This window comes from Plecotus auritus, assembly GCF_963455305.1.
Source record: "Plecotus auritus genome assembly, chromosome: 5".
Lineage (NCBI taxonomy): Eukaryota > Metazoa > Chordata > Mammalia > Chiroptera > Vespertilionidae > Plecotus > Plecotus auritus.
The window spans coordinates 152887030-152904652 of record NC_137776.1 but is presented as its reverse complement, the minus strand read 5'-3'; the positions used below and the strand labels follow the sequence as shown (position 1 = coordinate 152904652).

The 17623-nt window shown below is 42.8% G+C and overlaps 1 protein-coding gene across 7 annotated transcripts in view; it reads left to right on the top strand.

Annotated features, from left to right (window-relative positions):
• Nucleotides 1–4460: 4460 nt before the first annotated feature.
• Nucleotides 4461–17623, top strand: part of AGTPBP1 (ATP/GTP binding carboxypeptidase 1) — a 105515-nt gene continuing 92352 nt past the window's right edge. For 6 of the 7 annotated variants that reach the window (XM_080668553.1, XM_080668552.1, XM_080668554.1 and 3 more), the window contains exon 1: nucleotides 4461–4590. The gene's annotated coding sequence lies outside the window, so the exon portion shown is untranslated. Of the gene's footprint in view, nucleotides 4591–4692; nucleotides 4743–17623 lie in introns of those variants that run through there. The other variant, XM_080668551.1, reaches the window with a different exon arrangement.

Below are 17623 nucleotides of genomic sequence, written 5' to 3'. Positions count from 1 at the left end.
GAGAGGAAGGGAGAGGGATAGAGAGCCAGAAACATCGATGAGAGAGAAACATCGATCAGCTGCCTCCTGCACACCCCACTGGGGATGTGCCCGCAACCAAGGTACATGCCCTTGACCGGAATCGAACCCGGGACCCTTCAGTCCGCAGGCCGACGCTCTATCCACTGAGCCAAACCGGTTTCGGCATAACTTTTTTTTTTAAGAGGAGTTTTGAAACTTGTGAACACAATGTAATGCCTTTGGTCCTCATCATAGCACCTGAAGATAGGTTTTATTGATTTTAGAGAGGGAAGGAGGGAGGGAGGGAAGAAGAGAGAGAGAGAGAGAGAGAGAGAGAGAGAGAGAGAGAGAGAGAGAAACATTGATGTGAAAGAGAAACATCAGGAACCTTTTGGTGTATGGGACAACACTCCAACCAACTGAACCACCTGGCCAGGCCAGCCTCTCTGTTTTTAAGGTCTCATGTGATTAGATTGGCTTCAGATAATTCGAAATAACCCAAATAATCCTGAGTAGTGTTCCTATTTCCAAGGTTCGTAATTTAATCAAATCTGCAAAGTCTCCTTGCTATGTAAGGTAATCTATTTACCAGAAATACTTACGTAGAAAAGCTTCCTGATTGCAATCTGGCACCCCTTTAGCATCTGGAACGTTCTTTAACTCTCAGCAATTTAGTACTCACAGGAGCCTGCATAAATAAGGGGCTAAGTTTAGCTCCTCACTTCATTAGCCTCAAGATAAATTCACATCTGTTCATGAATTAAACCCCTTGGACCCCTGGTTAAGAACGCCTGCTTCTCCCCGTCATTTGTTAGGGCTTCCTAGCGATCTATATTTTGAATGTACAATAATGTGTTTAACCAAGTAACTTCTGTTGAACGTTAAAGATAGTTTATAATACTGCTTGGAATAAAAACCCTTCTAGGTAAATCTCTGCATATTTTCCTGGTTCTTTCTTTAGGGTAAATTCCTGTAAGTGGATCAAAGGGTATTCCAAATGTTACAATTTTAGATTTGGCAGGAATATTTTAGTCCCATTTCACAAATACAGAAAGTGAGGGTGGAGTGGTTTACAGATAGGGTTCTTTAAACTCCACTTTGCTGGCCCTGAATCATGTATCATTCACAGTCTACCACATGACTACTGGAAACCACTTGTCACTGTAAAAGCTTTTGCCCCCAGAATGACTCCATTGTGTGAAACACTTGGGGTTGCTTCCCTCCATTCCCCGGCCTTGCCACATTCATTGAGGTTCAGCTCACATTGTTCTTACTGCACTTCTGCTCCATGGTCTATTTGTCATAAACCTTTTAGTTTGACACAGGACAGCTGTTAGGTATTTTGTTGAGTGCTACCATTTGTTTAACTCCTCAGAAGATATCAGGAGTAGTGTGTCTAGCACATGAGGAGGGGCGGAATAAATTGGTGATTGTTGAATGGTATTGAATAGTTACAACAATCCTGCAACTCCGGAGGACTGGCTATGTTTCAGAAAGTTTGTGATCAAGCTTGTGCTCCTAACGTTTATGGTTCCAGATGGAAATGGCTGTAGACTTTTGAGAGGTCTATGGCTGTTTTAAACCTGACAGCTATAGAGTTTTGTTATACAGTTTGTTGGATTTTGTATGTTACTCTATTAAAGGCATGGAAGTAAGGAAATCAGCAAGAGAAGAAAAGAAATAGCTGGCTGGGCTCCAATGCTCACCTTTCTCTTCCCTGACAAGTGAGTCCTGTTAAACTAATAAAATATTTATTGAATACCTACAAGGCTGGACTTTTATGAGGAATCCTAGTTAAGTGGATATCATTATAAGGTTAGACTCTGATCTACATCACACAATTATTTATGTTTAGTTTTATATATCACTAGAGGCCCAGTGCACGAAGTTCGTGCATGGGGGGCGGGGGTGTCCCTCAGCCCAGCCTGCACCCTCTCCAATCTGGGACCCCTCGAGGGATGTCAAACTGCCCATTTAGGCCTGATCGTACCGGGATCAGGCCTAAATGGGCAGTCGGACATCCCTCTCACAATCCAGGATTGCTGGCTCCCAACTGCTGGCCTGCCTGCCTTCCTGATTGCCCCTAACCGCTTCTGCCTGCCAGCCTGATCACCCCCTAACCACTCCCCTGCCAGCCTGATTGATGCCTAACTGCTCCCCTGCCAGCCTGTTTTCCCCTAACTGCCCTCCCCTGCAGGCCTGGTCACCCCTAACTGCCCTCCCCTGTAGGCCTGGTCCCTCCCAACTGCCCTCCCTTGCAGGCCTGGTCCCTCCCAACTGCCCTCCCCTGCTGGCCATCTTGTGTGACCATCTTGTGTCCACATGGGGGCAGCCATCTTATGTGTTGGAGTGACAGTCAATTTGCATATCATTCTTTTATTAGATAGGATAATAAGGTGTGTTGAGGGAGCTGTTTAAAATAGTGGAAAAGAGTGACTGACCAGCAGGGATAGGCTCTGCTTTTTACCTAGTTGTGTGTGTTAATCTATGGGGTCTGTGTTCTGGCCATCAAACCACACTAACTATGCTTTGCCAAAGTGGAATTCAAAATCTACAAACACAAGCATTCACACTTATATTTATATCTTTCTGTATTACCTGTTGATACATTTAGGAAAATGCTGTTTGAATAAAATTTCATGATATTACATATTTAATTTCTGTAAAATGTTAAATATTCTTAGATAATTAGGTGTTCTCAGATAATGCTTTTCGGACTGGGTGGTCTGGGTGGCATTTGTTTTAAAATTATTTAAAATACCATAACCTACTTTTTGGTGCTCACAGTGGGAGAAACTATGGCATTTGTGAAATGGTAGTCTCTGGTTTATCCCCGTAAAGACATCTGCCCAGGGTAGGCTGCAAGAAACTCGCCTGGTTCACCGTGGATTACTTTTTTTTGTTTTATTTGCTAATCCTCACCCGAGGATATATTTTCCCATTGATTTTTTTAGAGAGCGTGGAGGAAGAGGTGTGGAAAGAGGGAGAGAGAGATAGATCTGTTGCCTCCCACACGCGCTCCGACACCCGGCATCAAATCCTACAACCAGGTTTGTGCCCTTAACTAGGGATCAAACCTGAGACCCTTCTGTGGGAGGACCTGTTTCCTAACTACAGGCCAGGGCTAAGCTACAGGGGCCAGGGCTACTTTCTGAACCTCTTTTACACCTGCTCAATCTCATTTAAACATGAAGATAAGAAAACAAAACAAGGACCTCACAGTTCTCAATTTATTTCCCTATCTCAGCGATTTTCAACCTTTTTCATCTCAGGGCACACATAAACTAAACTAAAATTCTGCAGCACACCAAAAGATACATATTTTTTTGCCTATCTGACAAAAATGCGTATAATTTTGATTCATTCACACTGACAGCTGTTGTTGTGTTGGCTGCTGTTATTTTTTTGACAGTCGAAGGGAAAAGAGGTCCGTGGTCCTGACTAGTCAGGTATTGCACGTTTTAAAAATTCTTGCTGCATACGGATTGAAAATCGCTGCCCTAACTGGTTGTAATCATGTTACATTCCTTACCAGCTACTATAAACAGCAGCAAACATGACCCATGCTCTTGAAAAAAAGTGTATTTATTAAAAATATATTATCGTCAAAACAGAAGGGGGTGTATCAGTATTTAATCTGTCTGGAGCATTACTTTGGCTCAGATAAAAATTCCGTCTTTGCTTTTCGTAGCCCATTTAGCATTGCCATTTTCGTGACTATATGTAGGCACAATACAAAATAGCAAAAACATGTCAGCATGCTGTTTTGTTCGCTGCTGCAATAGGCATGTAATTTACTGAGGTTTGGCCACAAGGTGCGATTTCGTGGTGCTCTGGGAGCCCAGCTGGGGAAACTGCATGTCTTCTAGCTTCTTATCATGGATTCTCCTTGAGGTCAGGAAAGGGCTAAGCGTCACCATGGCCCTCAGGGACTGATGTGACCCGGTATCACGCGGGGAGAGTTAAGAACCGCTTGTCTCGTGTGACTACAAGCCTCCTAAGGGAGGGGGTGTGGGGAGATTGATGGTAGCGGGGTGGGCGCCGGATTAGTCCCGGGAAAAGGAGGGGCTCTAGTTGGCAGCCTACAGGAAGGTGATTTGTGGAGAGTGGCCTGGCAACCCGTTTGGTTCGGTTGGGCGTCAGCTGCAGGGGCCGACAGGGCACGCGCGACAGCCCCTCCAGCCTCTTGGCCCAGCCTTCCCGCCCCACCCCTCCAACGCCGGCGCGCGCGCTCCCTCCTTGCCCACGCGCGCTCCCCACCCCCACTCACGCGCGTGCCCGGTGCGCGTGCCCCGCCCTCTCCCGGTGCGCGCTCCGCCGCCCTCCCTCCCGCTCCGCGCGCTACCCAGCTGGCCCGAGCGTGCGGTGGGCGGGGCGCCGCGCTGACGTTGCCCGGGATGCGGGAAGGTTCCTCCGCCGCCGCTGCTGCCGCCTCTGCCTCGCCTGCCAGCCGGGTTTCTATGAAAACACCCGGTGGCGGGCGGCGAGGAATCCGCCGTGCGTCCAGCGAGCAGCCGCCGGCCCTGCCTGCGCCGAGCCAGGTGGTGCGGCTCTGCCCACTCCTTGCCAGCTCCCCCTCCTAAGCCCACGGTGAGCGCCCCGCCGCCGTCCGCGCGTCCGGCCAGCCGACCCTCGGTGCCCCTCTGCTCTCCCCGGGCCGCGGCGTCCTGGGGGCGGGAGAAGCGGGAGAAGAGCGAGTCCGGGCCCGTCGCTGTCTGCGCCCTGGGACCCTCACCTGACAGGTTGTGTAACGCGTGTCTTTGGGGTGGTGGTGGACCGGATCTTGAGGGAAATCCCTGATGGGCTGGAGGTTTGGCTGTTAATGGAAAACGCTCTCTCCCGCTCCCACCGACGAACACCTGATCGACCTCCCTCCCGCATCCCCGCGGAGAGTCCTCCGCGCGGTCTCGGAGTAGAGGCGACCCCCGTGCTCTGCCCTTTTCTCCGCTCGCCGCGGCGCAGAGCAGAGCCCAGCCCAGAGGGGCGGCGGGTCGGGGGGAGGGTGCGCGCCCTGCTTCTCCATCCACTCCGATCCCAGCCCAGCCCTCTGCTCTTAGGTGTGCGGAGCTGCGAGGTGGGTGTGGTGTGACACCTGCCATGGCTGGGTTTGCTTCCTCGCAGTGGGTGTTTTGGCCTGAAGTGTGTTCTCTGTTTACAACTTGTCGCCCTGTGTGTTTGATTTGAACCTGAATCAGATCGCCCTAGATGACAGTGCAGAGTTGCCCCACGGCCTTCCTTCCTGAGTTGCGGGTTCTTAATTGCAAGTATTCAATTCAAGGACTCCTGCAATCCCTACGCAAGGCTTGCTTGTTCCCCCTTCCCCGTGTCGTTTAAGCCTATTAGTACCAGCGTAGCTTTGAATCCGTTGCTTTCCTTTCCTGGGCATTGCCCATTATAGAATGGAGTTTTAATACATCTTAGTATGCTCGATGTGAATGTTGGTAACTGCAAGCCCATTTTCCCTTTTCAGATAGCTTGCTCAAGTGTCTGAAGGTCTAGCACTGCTCATTACCTAATACGTTTTAACACTTTGGCATTTTCTTTGGCGATTTTAATTCTGGGTGGATGTTTTTTCCTTTAGGTATTCACAATTGCAGCACTGTTTGCACTGCGTGACCATTTGTAGTTAGATAGGACTTTAACAGTTTCTTGATCACTCATTTTAATTTATCTTTTGTGTCCATGTTGTAATCTCTGTGTAAATTGAGTTAGCACTTTCTTTAACTTCTGCATTCCTCTTCCTAAATTGTCTTTTTTCCCTTAGAAAACCAGAAAGTTATTTTTGTAATTGTATCGTGGAATGTTTTCAGTCCAGTAGACCAAAAAAGTAGTCGTTTATTTAAAGAGCTTTAAATGGTACATATTTTAAAACATGTGCCAAATGTTAAAACTCGGAAGATCTGTAAGGATGTCCTGTGTAATACTGTGAGATAGTTATCAGTTTCTTATCCACTCCTTATTTCTCATTCTTAAGCAGAGTTGTGATATGACTTGTTAGTTTTCCATCCCACTTTTCTTAAGTTCTACAATGAAGTTTAAAGTTCATTTTCAATGACTTTAGAACTCTGCCTTGAATTGCTTCGACACATAGTTAGAATTGCAGTCTCACTCTGAACCCTGAAACGACCAGGGGGTAGACTGAGAGTTACCCTTGTAATTAGCCAACTCTGCAAAGCATTTAAATGTATTAATGTAGTTCAAGCTTTTGAAGAAGAATTTTTTATTGCCTTGAATCAAGGCATTATTCTCTTTAGAATAGTCTAACTGGAATCCTGTGTAATGGTTTCATCTCCAATAGCAGAGGGAAAAGAGGTCTAGATTATAGTTGACAGTGTTATATTTTACAGTATTGTATTATATTTCACAGTATTCACCATCCAAAACCTGCTCTTCTTGCTTAAAGTCCCTCGGTGCTTGGAAGTTGAACATTAGTTGTAATAAATGAGCCCGTTAGTGGGTTCTCTGCAAGTTGGGAGCTTCCTGTAGACAGTTGGTAGAGTGGGCACTGACTTTTACACTTTATATATTCCTGTTAGTTACACTGCCTTTATCCTATAGTGTAGTGACTACGGGGTTGGGCCTCAGAGCCAGACTGGCTGGGTTTGAATCCTGGCTTTGCTTTAGAAGCAAGTTATTTATCCTCTTTGTGCTTCAATTTTCTCAGCTTCAAAAATGGGATAATAGTGGTTACACCCTTAAGATGATATTAAGCATTAAAAGAGCTAATACACGTGAAATGCTTAGCCTGGCACATAGTAAGTGCTCAGGAAATATTATTGCTGCTACTGCTTTTCTTCAGCTTTTCAAGGGAACTGGTAAGCTGAAGAAGGACTTTGGGCTGATGGAACATTATTAGTGCGGATTAATTCCACTAAGACCTGTTTGCTTTTTGGGGGGCTCAGTGAGAGCTTAGTCTCACTGTCCTGCCTTGGAAGCATGTAATTTAGTTTTAAATAGAGCAGCTGGATCCTGAGTGGGGTGTCTTGAGATGCTGCTGGAGAGCTGCTCAAGTATCCCTGTTTGTCCTTGTGACAGAACCTTGGATTGTCTCCCTCATGGTGGTGGTGGTTGCTATTTTAATCACCTGTTTTTGATTATGTGATTGTGTTTTTTGACTGTCATGTAATTAGCCAACTCTGCAAAGCATTTAAATGTATTAATGTAGTTTAAGCTTGTCATGTGCTACTGTGAAAAATATTATCTATCAAACTATCTTTAATCCATATATTGCATGGTATTTCCAACATATACAGAATCACTTTCCTCTAAACATTGTTTATGTTGTTTTTTTTTGCTTTGCTATTAATATTACATAGAGTGAAGTTAGTTTTGACTTGGTATAGTGTTTCTTTTCAGCTTTCATGTAATATTCTTAGGAAAGTTAAAAAAATATTTTTATTGATTTCAGAGAGGAAGGAAGAGGGATAGAGAGATAGAAACATCAGTGATGAGAGAGAATCATTGATTGGCTGCCTCCTGCACACCCCACCCTGGGGATCGAGTCTGCAACCTGGGCTTGTGCCCTAACTGGGAATCGAACTGTGACCTCCTAGTTCATAGGTCAAAGGTCAAACACTAAAAAGTTTTTTTTTTTTAAATTAATGATTTTATGTATTTGTTCTCGATTTGCAGGCATCTGATGGAACCTTGGATTGTAATACAGTGTTCTTTAAATCAGTTTTAAAACTCTTAGTCTCAGGACCCTTTTACACTCTTAAAAAATTATTGAGTCCCCTAAAGAGCTTTTGAGTCTTCTTTCTTTTCGTAATTAATGGGCTAAAGGGTTATCAATCTTGTTAATGTTTTCAGCGAACCAATTTTTGGTTTCATTGCTTTTTCCTATTCTCTTTTATTTATCTCTGACATAATTTTTAAAAAAATTTTCTTTCTTCTACTGGCTTTGGGTTTAGTTCTCCTTTTTTCTAGTTCCTTAAGTTGTAAAGTTAGGTTGTTTATTTGAGAGCTTCCTTCTTTTTAAATTTGTTTATAGCTATAAATTTCCTGATGAGCACTACTTTTCCGCATTGTGTAAATTTTGGTATGTTGTGTTTTTGTTTTCATCTGTCTCTTAAGTATTTCTAATTTCCCTTGTGATTTCTACTTTACCCCATTGGTTGTTTAAGAGTATGTGATTGAATTTCCACAAATTTGTGAATTGTCCAGCTTTCCTTCTCTTACTGCCTTCTAAATTTATCCTATTGTGGTTGGAGAAGGTACTTTGTATATCTTACTTTGTATATCTATTTTTATTTTATTTTTTAAATGTATTTTATTGATTTTTTACAGAGAGGAAGGGAGAGGGATAGAGAGTTAGAAACATCGATGAGAGAGAAACATCCATCAGCTGCTTCCTGCACACCCCCTACTGGGGATGTGCCCGCAACCAAGGTACATGCCCTTGACCGGAATCGAACCTGGGACCCTTGAGTCCGCGGGCCGATGCTCTATCCACTGAGCCAAACTGGTCAGGGCTATATATCTATTTTTTAAAAAATCTATTGAGACTTAATCTGTGGCCTGACCTATAATGTGTCCTAGACTGTCCCATGTGCACTTGAGAAGAATGTGCATTCTGTTGTTAGGTAGCGTGTTCCCTGTATGTCTATTTGGTTTATTGTGTTAAGTCCTCTGTTTCTTATCTTCTTTCTGGTTGTTCCATCCATTATTGAGAATGAGGTACTGAAGCATCCAAGTAGTATTGTAGAATTGTCTATCCCTTTAATTCTGTCAATTTTTGCTTCATGTATTTTGATGGTCAGTTATTAGGTGCATGCCATTTATACTTGTTAAATTTTCTTGCTCTCTTGAACCTTTTATTAACATATCCTTTATCTCTTATAACTTTTTTTTGGATCTAAATTCTATTTTGTCTGATATTAGTATAGCCACCTCTGTTTTCTTCTGATTACTGTTTGCATGGAATATATTTTTCCATCCCTTCACTTTCAGTGTATTTGTTTCTAAAGTGAGTGTTGTGGAGAGCATATTGTTGCATCATGGCTTTTAAAATTTTTTATTTTTTATCCATTTTGCTAATTTCTGCCTTTAGATTGGAGAGTTTAATTTATTTACATTTAAGATATTACTGATAAGGAGGAACTTCTGTCATTTTGCTATTTTTTAATATGCCTTATAGCTTTCTGAGTCCCTCATATCTTGTGTATTTTGATTCTTATTGGGGATATTAGTGGAACCTGACTTTGGCTATGGTACTTTCCTTAAAACAAACAAAACTTAAGTCATTTTAATGGATCAGAATTAGGTTAGAGGCAGTGGATATGTTTGTCTCAAGGTGAATTTTTTAATCTCATCTATCACCTATATAGATTTAGGAATTTTGGAATTTGTTTAAGCTTAAAAGTAGTCATTTGGAATCTGAATTGCTGGAAGAGTAATTTTAAATAAACTAAATTGAAGTGTAGTGGGATTCTACTTCCCCAAAAATAAGACCCTATAACTTTTAGTATAATTAAGGAATCACATAGCAGAACAAATGAGACCTTTATAAGTGCCAGAATGTCTTTTGTGGAGAAATGTGTGAAACATCCAAACTTGTGTTCTTAATGAGGATGTATGATGAGGAAAGGTAAAAAGTATAATCTTTTTACAGGTTTATTCTTACCCACATTTTTTGATCAAGTTAATGACAGTAATATATGTGAAATAAATTTGCCTGTTTACAGTTGGGCTAAAACATTCATAAACTAATAATTGGATGTCATATGAGTCAGGTAACTAGATGAAAAAAATGTCTACTTTAACATAGTAATTTAGAATAGGTTAATATACACAGACCATGTTCACGGTAAGTATTTCTCTCTTAATTTAAATGGTATTAGTCTATCTGCCTATTGCTGGGACCATTACTCTTTTTTTCTTTAATAACAAAACAGATATTTTTAACCTCCTTCCCTCAGAGTTTCTCACTTTTTTCTTTAATGATGCTGCCAAGGGTATGATGGGCATATTCTTTGGGTTGTTTCTTATTAAATACTCAGGGTTGCAGTTTTTCTCACATTGATATAGTTGGTGTGGGGCAGTGGTCGGTAAACTGCGGCTCGCGAGCCACATGCGGCTCTTTGGCTCCTTGAGTTTTTAGCAAAGGCCAGCTTAGGAGGACCCTAATTAAGTTAATAACAATGTACCTACCTATATAGTTTAAGTTTAAAAAATTTGGCTCTCAAAAGAAATTTCAATCGTTGTACTGTTGATATTTGGCTCTGTTGACTAATGAGTTTGCCGACCACTGGTGTGGGGGAATAATAGTTAGCTCCCTTATGTTCTTGAAGAGTGATTTATTCATTTCAGATGGTGAAACAATTAGAGAAAGTCAACAAAAGATGATATGTATCCAGCGTAGCTGTTTCCCCATCTCCTGTGGCGGAACCAGCTACCCAGATATCCTTTAACTGGTCTTTTCCTGGTTGCCCGCTCCCACTCCAACAGAACAATATGGTGTTTAATAGCAAAGGTTTTCATTGTTAATTAGAGAAATGTTTCTTAAATGTTTTTAAACAGTGGAAGTTTTTTGTCTAACAGTATCTTGTAGGAAGACCTATTTGTAAATAGATGAGAGTAAAATAGTGAAGTTGTTCTGGTTGAATGGGAACTGGACCAAGTTGTTTAGTCAGGGCAAGTCAGAAGGGAATCATATTTCCTCAGATTGAATTTACAAGATTTAGATGGGACTTTGGAGTGTGAACAGTGTATGTTTCTTTGTACTTTTTTTTTTAAAGCAGTTTAACCTTGAAATAAATAAAAAACAATGTATATTTGAGTATTTATATATCTAGAATATACAACTTTAGGTTTGGGCTGTGTGTCAGAATTTCTTCTACGGATTGTTTGTGGAATGAAAATTAGGACAGCTTATGTGTATGAAATTCTGATGCCTGGTGTGTGTGCACACTTATTGACTTAGCTCATGGGCTTGATTTCAGGCTTAAGCTAGTGAGAATTGAAGTTTTCAGTTTTTAGATTCCCTGGGCTCTGGAACTAATTCTAGTTGAGGAAAATCTCAAAAATTCAGATCTAAAATTTGGTACTTTTCTTGAGCTAGAGTAGACACAATTGCTTGCTTTTCCTTATGCATGGCTAGCTTGAGGAAGTTGATTTTGCTGTATGATTTTTTGCTAAAGTCAAATTCCCATATATAATTTTAGTACAGGTCATCGTTAAATATATAAGAGTACTCATACAGACCCATCCTCCAATTAGGGTAATATATGCTGTGGATTTTTAGGTGACAGCATAGATTTTTAATGTAGCTTTTTTTTTTTTTTTTTGAAGCGAACATATCAAGATTTTATTGTCATATAGTAAAACAAAATATTAAGCTTAGAGCTGGATCACTTGACCCTTTCTCTTCTTATCTCCTCCCAGTTAAAAATGCTTGCATCTCTTAATAGCCAGCATTCTCTTAGATCTGCAGTTGGGATCAATGCATTCAAGCCTCAGCAAAATCTTCTTTGTAGTTTTAGCCTTTTTTCAGAAAATCGGCTTAGTCTGTCCTCCATAAGCCACTCTGCTTCCTGTCACAACGCCGCTTTCCCTGTGCATACAGAGAATCCTTGCCCTTCTCCTAAGGTGTTACTTTTTGGGGTTGATGCTTGCCACACTTCTTACAGAAGCTCAGCGGGTTTTAGGAACGTTCACCATGTTTGCGAGAGCGCTATCAGCAGGGAAAGGCAGCTTATTATTATTATTTTTTTAAAAACTTCTGTTGGATAATTAACTCAGAATACATCTCCCAAAGACCCAGGTGGGTCGGTTGTTTTGCTTTTGTGCAAAAGTACATAGTATTTTGTCATGGGAAGTAGGCATTGAGGTACAGAGGACATAAGTCCCCAATCCTAATTTATAAATGATTGAATTATGAAAGTTCCTGCAGAGACTAAGCTTGTTTTCCTTTTTAAAGAGCTTTGTTGAGATATAACTCACCATACAATTTTCCCATTTAAAGTATGCAGTTCAGTGGCTTTCAGTATATTTACAGAGTTGCGGAACATTATCACAATCAGTTTTAGAACATTTTTATTACCTCAAAAAGAAACTCTACACCCCTTTACCCTCTCCTCCCACTCTAATCCCTATCTCCCTTAGTCCCAGGTAACCAGTAATCTGTCTCTTTAGGTTTACTTATTCTGGGTATTTTATATACATGGAATCATATAATGATGTGGTCTTTTGTGGCTGGCTTTTCCCATTTAACGTAATATTTTCAAGTTTCATCTAGGTAGCAAATATTAGTACGTTGTTTCCTTTGATTACTGAATAATATTCCATTATGTGGATATATCACATTTTATTTATTCACTTATCCTTTGGTGGGTATTTGGGTTTCCACTTTTTGGTTGCTATGAATAATGCTGCTGTGAACATTTGTGTGTAAGGTTTTGTGTGGATAGAGGTTTTCATTTTTTGGGGTTATACCTAGAAATGGACTATCTGAGTCATTTGGATACATCATGTTTAGCCTTTCAAGGCACTGCTAGACTACTTCCATTGTAGCTGCCATTTTACATCCCCTTCAGCAATGTATGGGGTTTCCAGTTTCTTCACATTCTTGCTAATTTTTATTATTATCTTAATTGTTTATTATTGATTATAGCCACTTTAATGGGTGTGAAGTGTTATCTTATTGTATACTAAATTTTAAATAGTAGTTAGGCATAGCAGGGATGATAATAGTCTAAGATGGAATTCATATTACAATTAAAGTATTTAATAGACTAACCTAGGACTATAATCCTCAGTAGCCATCTTAATCCTGGCTATGCGTGATTAGTATCACTTCTAATTTTATTTTATTTTATTTACTTATTTTTTGTTAATCTTCACCCGAGGGTATTTTTTTCATTGATTTTTAGAGAGAGTGGAAGGGAGTGGAAGAGACAGGGATAGAGAAACATTGAAGTGAGAGAGACACATTAATTGGTTGCCTCCCTCATGCTCTCTGACCAGGACCCAGGATAGAGCCTGCAACCGAGTTACGTGCCCTCCACTGGAATTGAACTCGTGACCCTTCAGTCCACCAGTTGCCGCTCTAACCACCAAGCCAGACCAGGTAGGGTTCACTTCCTAATTAAAAAAAAAAAAAAAGTCAGAGATTTATCTAATCTCTGAGGATATTGTATGATTCCTCACTCCTCAAAAATTTCTTTATTGAAAAAGAAAACAGTGAAGATTCAGTTGTAAAGAATAGAATCTACTCTAGATACCTTAAGCAGAAAGCATTTATTTACCATAAGATACCAAAGAGCTTAGAGAATTGTTGGGATGTATCAGTTTGGTCCTTTCAGGAGATAGAAACCACACTGTAATTTAACAGGAAAAGATTTGTATAAAGAACTAGAGGCCCAGTGCATGGATTTGTGCACCGGTGGGGTCCCTCGGCCTGACCTGAGGCTCTCTGACATCCCCCCAAGGGGTCCTGGATTGCGAGAGGGTACAGGCCAGGCTGAGGGACCCCACCGGTGCACGATGGGGGCTGGGAGGGAATGCAGGAGGGCTCCACGGTGTGTCCGGTCCGTCTTGCCCAGTCCTGATCGGCTGGACCCCGGCAGCAAGCTAACCTACTGGTTGGAGCATCTGCCCCCTGGTGGTCAGTGTGTGTCATAGCTACTGGTTGAACGGTTGCTTAGGCTTTTATATATATATAAACTAGAGGCCTGGTGCATGAAATTTGTGCATGGATAGGGTCCCTAGGTCTGGCCAGCAATCAGGGCCGGCTGGGGCCTTCCTTTCCCCGGCTGCCAGCTGTCGGCCAGGGCCTTCCTTCCTTTGTTCCACACTGTCCCCTGGTGGTAGCACACATCATAGTGAGCAGTTGAACTCCTAGTCAGTCGAACTCCAGAGGGGACAATTTGCATATTAGCCTTTTATTACATAGGATTATTGACTAGCCTGGCCAGCATGGCTCAGTGGTTGAGCATCGACCTGTGAACCAAGGAGATCATGATTCAACTGCTGGTCAGGGCACCTGCCTGGGTTGCAAGCTTGAACCCCAGTGGGGGGCGTGCAGGAATCAATGATTCCCTCTCATCATTGATGTTTCTCTCTCTCTCAACCTTTCTGAAATCAAGAAAAATACATATATAAAAAAAGCATTATTGACTATACTGGGATTGGAGCAATGAGGGGTTTACCAGTAAGAAGTAAAGATAGCTCTAAGGAATATAGGAAAAGCTGATATAAAGAGTAGTTACTGAGATAGAGTGAAGCTGAGGTAGTGGATTTCCCTCTCCACCTGAGGTCTAGACCTTGTTGGAAAAGGGCAAGGTCAAGGCAAGTAGCTGTGGGTGGTGAATTTGCTGGCTATCACCCCTCTAGGGTGCCAGGGAAAGCTGTTCATGGGGAGATGTCTGTCCGGTCTGTGTGCTACCTCCTGTTGGGGTCGCCGGGTGTGCTGCAGGAGCCTGCTGCTGGAAAAGCCATCCTTGTTGCAGGAGTGGGTCCTGCGGAAGCCTTGTCTGCTGCAGCCTAGTGAGCAAACTGGAGCCAGAAGCAAAATTCTCTCCTCTGCAGTGTCTTTCCAATGTCCTCTTTTGACAAAGCTTAATATCGTGCCAGCTGGCAAAGAAATGAATATTTTGAGGGCATACATCTATTTTCACAGAACAGGCAAACGGTGAATTTGGAGATGAGGGGCAATAAATTAATGTCTGGCACAGGTATCACGTGCTTTACAGAATTGTTTGGAGATCTAAAGGAAGAGACTCTAGGTTGAGCTTGAAGGAACAACTCCCAAAACCTCTGCAGAGAACTGAGAAACCAAGGGGTGTGTGTGTGTGATTGTTTCTTTTATGATTAAAAGGCCTCCTGTGTAATTGTGAAATTGCTCCTAGATCTTCACTGCTAGAACCACTCTCTTGTTTTAAAATTAGGAAACTGTTGTGGTTGGTCAGGAGGCTGTGTGATCAGGAATCTTTTGCTGTGCTTAGCAGCTATAGAACTATACTGGACCAGGACCAACCTATTCTGGTCTGCACTAACCCTGCCTACAAGAGACTCGACTAGCCTTTCTCAATCTTTATATACTGGGGGATCCATGAAATAATTTTTAGGTCTCCAGGAACTCCTCCATAAAAGTTACAACATCTATAAACTTTCTGATATTAGTTTAAACAGAAAGTTTAGATATAATAATTGTTATTATCACCTATAATCCTTTGGTGAAGTATGGATCTTCTATCCTAAATAGTTTGAAATCGGTACCACTGGACACTGGTGAGATGAGATTGACAGCAATTTTCTGGGAGAGGAAGATACTGCACATCGCATGGGAATAGAGTGAACCAGCCACAGCGTCTGTGGGAGACAGGCTTTGTAGTAACAAAAGGAAGAAGTAGCCTTCCCATCCCTTCACTGTGGGAGCTTGTGATTAGTTTGTTTGAATAATTCTGAGAGCCAGCAGGGGACTGAAACTAGTTAGGTTTTGGATTGAATCGAGTATTAAATGGCTTGGCTGATGGTGGAACTGGCTGGGCGAGGAGCCTTTCCCACTGGATGGGGCACACGTGGCAAGAGTGGGAGAACTCTCATTAGGCCTTTGGGGCCCTGTGAAGCTCAGGATTGTCAGGGCAGTACTTGAAAATAATTAGGTTTTATAATACAGTACTTCAGTAATGACTGCTAATGCTTTATTGACAGAGGATGATATATTTTCTGTGCATCTAATTACTGTGGCCATCTTACAAGTCTATTCTTCTGTGTGGCTCTCCATCCCACAAAGGATGTAAACTCTGATGTGTTAGTAATGCAGATAGAAAAAATAGGTTTTCCTTTTCTTAAATTTCCCACTTTATTTTTTACTAGAGGCTCAGTGCACGAAATTCGTGCACGGGGGGTGTGTCCCTCAGCCCAGCCTGCACCCTCTCCAATCTGGGACCCCTCGAGGGATGTCCAGTTGCTCATTTAGGCCTGATCCTGGTAGTACCGATTTCAGGCAGTCAGACATCCCTCTCACAATCCAGGACTGCTGGCTCCCAACTGCTCACCTGCCTGCCTTCCTGATTGCCCCTAACCGCTTCTGCCTGCCAGCCTGATCACCCCCTAACCCAGGGGTGAGCAAACTTTTTGACTCGAGGGCCACAATGGGTTCTTAAACTGGACTGGAGGGCCGGAACAAAAGCATGGATGGAGTATTTGTGTGAACTAATGTAAATTCAAAGTAAAGGAGCGGAGGGGAGAGCAAGAGAACCCTCCGCTCTTTCGGCTCCACGGGCCGGATAGGACAGCTGAACAGGCCGGATCCGGCCCGCGGGCCGTAGTTTGCCCACGGCTGCCCTAACCACTCCCCTGCCAGCCTGATTGATGCCTAACTGCTCTCCTGCCAGCCTGTTTTTCCCTAACTACCCTCCCCTGCATGCCTGGTCACCCCTAACTGCCCTCCCCTGCAGGCCTGGGTCCCCCCCAACTGCCTTTCCCTGCAGGCCTGGTCGCCCCCAACTTCGCTCCTCTGCCGACTTGGTCACCCCTAACTACCCTCCCCTGCTGGCCATCTTGTGGCGGCCATCTTATGTCCACATGGGGGCAGGATCTTTGACCACATGGGGGCAGCTATCTTGTGTGTTGGAGGGATGATCAATCTGCATATTACTATTTTATTAGATAGGATAGAGGCCTGGTGCATGGGTGAGGGCCAGCTGGTTTGCCCTGAAGGGTGTCCCGGATCAGGGTGGGGTTCTCTTGGGGCTTGGGGCGGCCTGAGCGAGGGGCCTATGGTGGTTTGCAGGCCGGCAACGCCCCCCGGCAACCCAAGTGGAGGCTCTGGTATTTGAGATTTATTTATCTTCTATAATTGAAACTTTGTAGCCTTGGGTGGAGCCACGCCTCCTGCTTGCTCTGGGGCCACAGCCATTTTTGTTGGGATTTATTTATTTTCTATAATTGAAATTTTGTAGCCTTGAGTGGAGGCCTGGGCCTGCCAGGGTGTGCGGAAAGCTTGGCTTCCTCCATTGCCGGGAAACCCAAGCCTCCTGCTCACTCCGTGGCCGCAGCCATCTTGGTTGGGTTAATTTGCATACTTGCTCCTGATTGGCTGGTGGCATGGCTTGTTTGTGTAGCGGAAGTACGGTCAATTTGCGTATTACTCTTTTATTAGATAGGATTTTATTCAAGTAGGCCTAGGAGTCTTACCACAAATTTTTACTATACAAGGTACTAATAAAATATGGCCTGTGTATATGGTATATACAAGAGTATTTTTATTTATTTAAAGTGAACAAAAAAAACTTTAACCAACCTTATTTGAAAAACAAGTAATTAACTTAGTTTACCATTCTGGAAACTAAGCTCATTTTCATGATTTTTTTTTTTTAAGCATTGGACTCTTTAATTTAATATATATATATATATACACACACACACACACACACACACACACACACATGCACATATATATATATATATATATATTTCAGAGAGGAAAGGAGAGGGAGATAGAAACATTAATGATGAGAGAGAATCATTGATTGGTTGCCTCCTGCATGCCCCCTATTGGGGATTTAGCTCTCTACCTGGGCATGTGCCCTGACCTGGAATTGAATTGTGACCTCCTGTTTGATAGGTTGACGCTAAACCACTGAGCCACACCAGTTGGAACATTTTCATTTTTATTTAT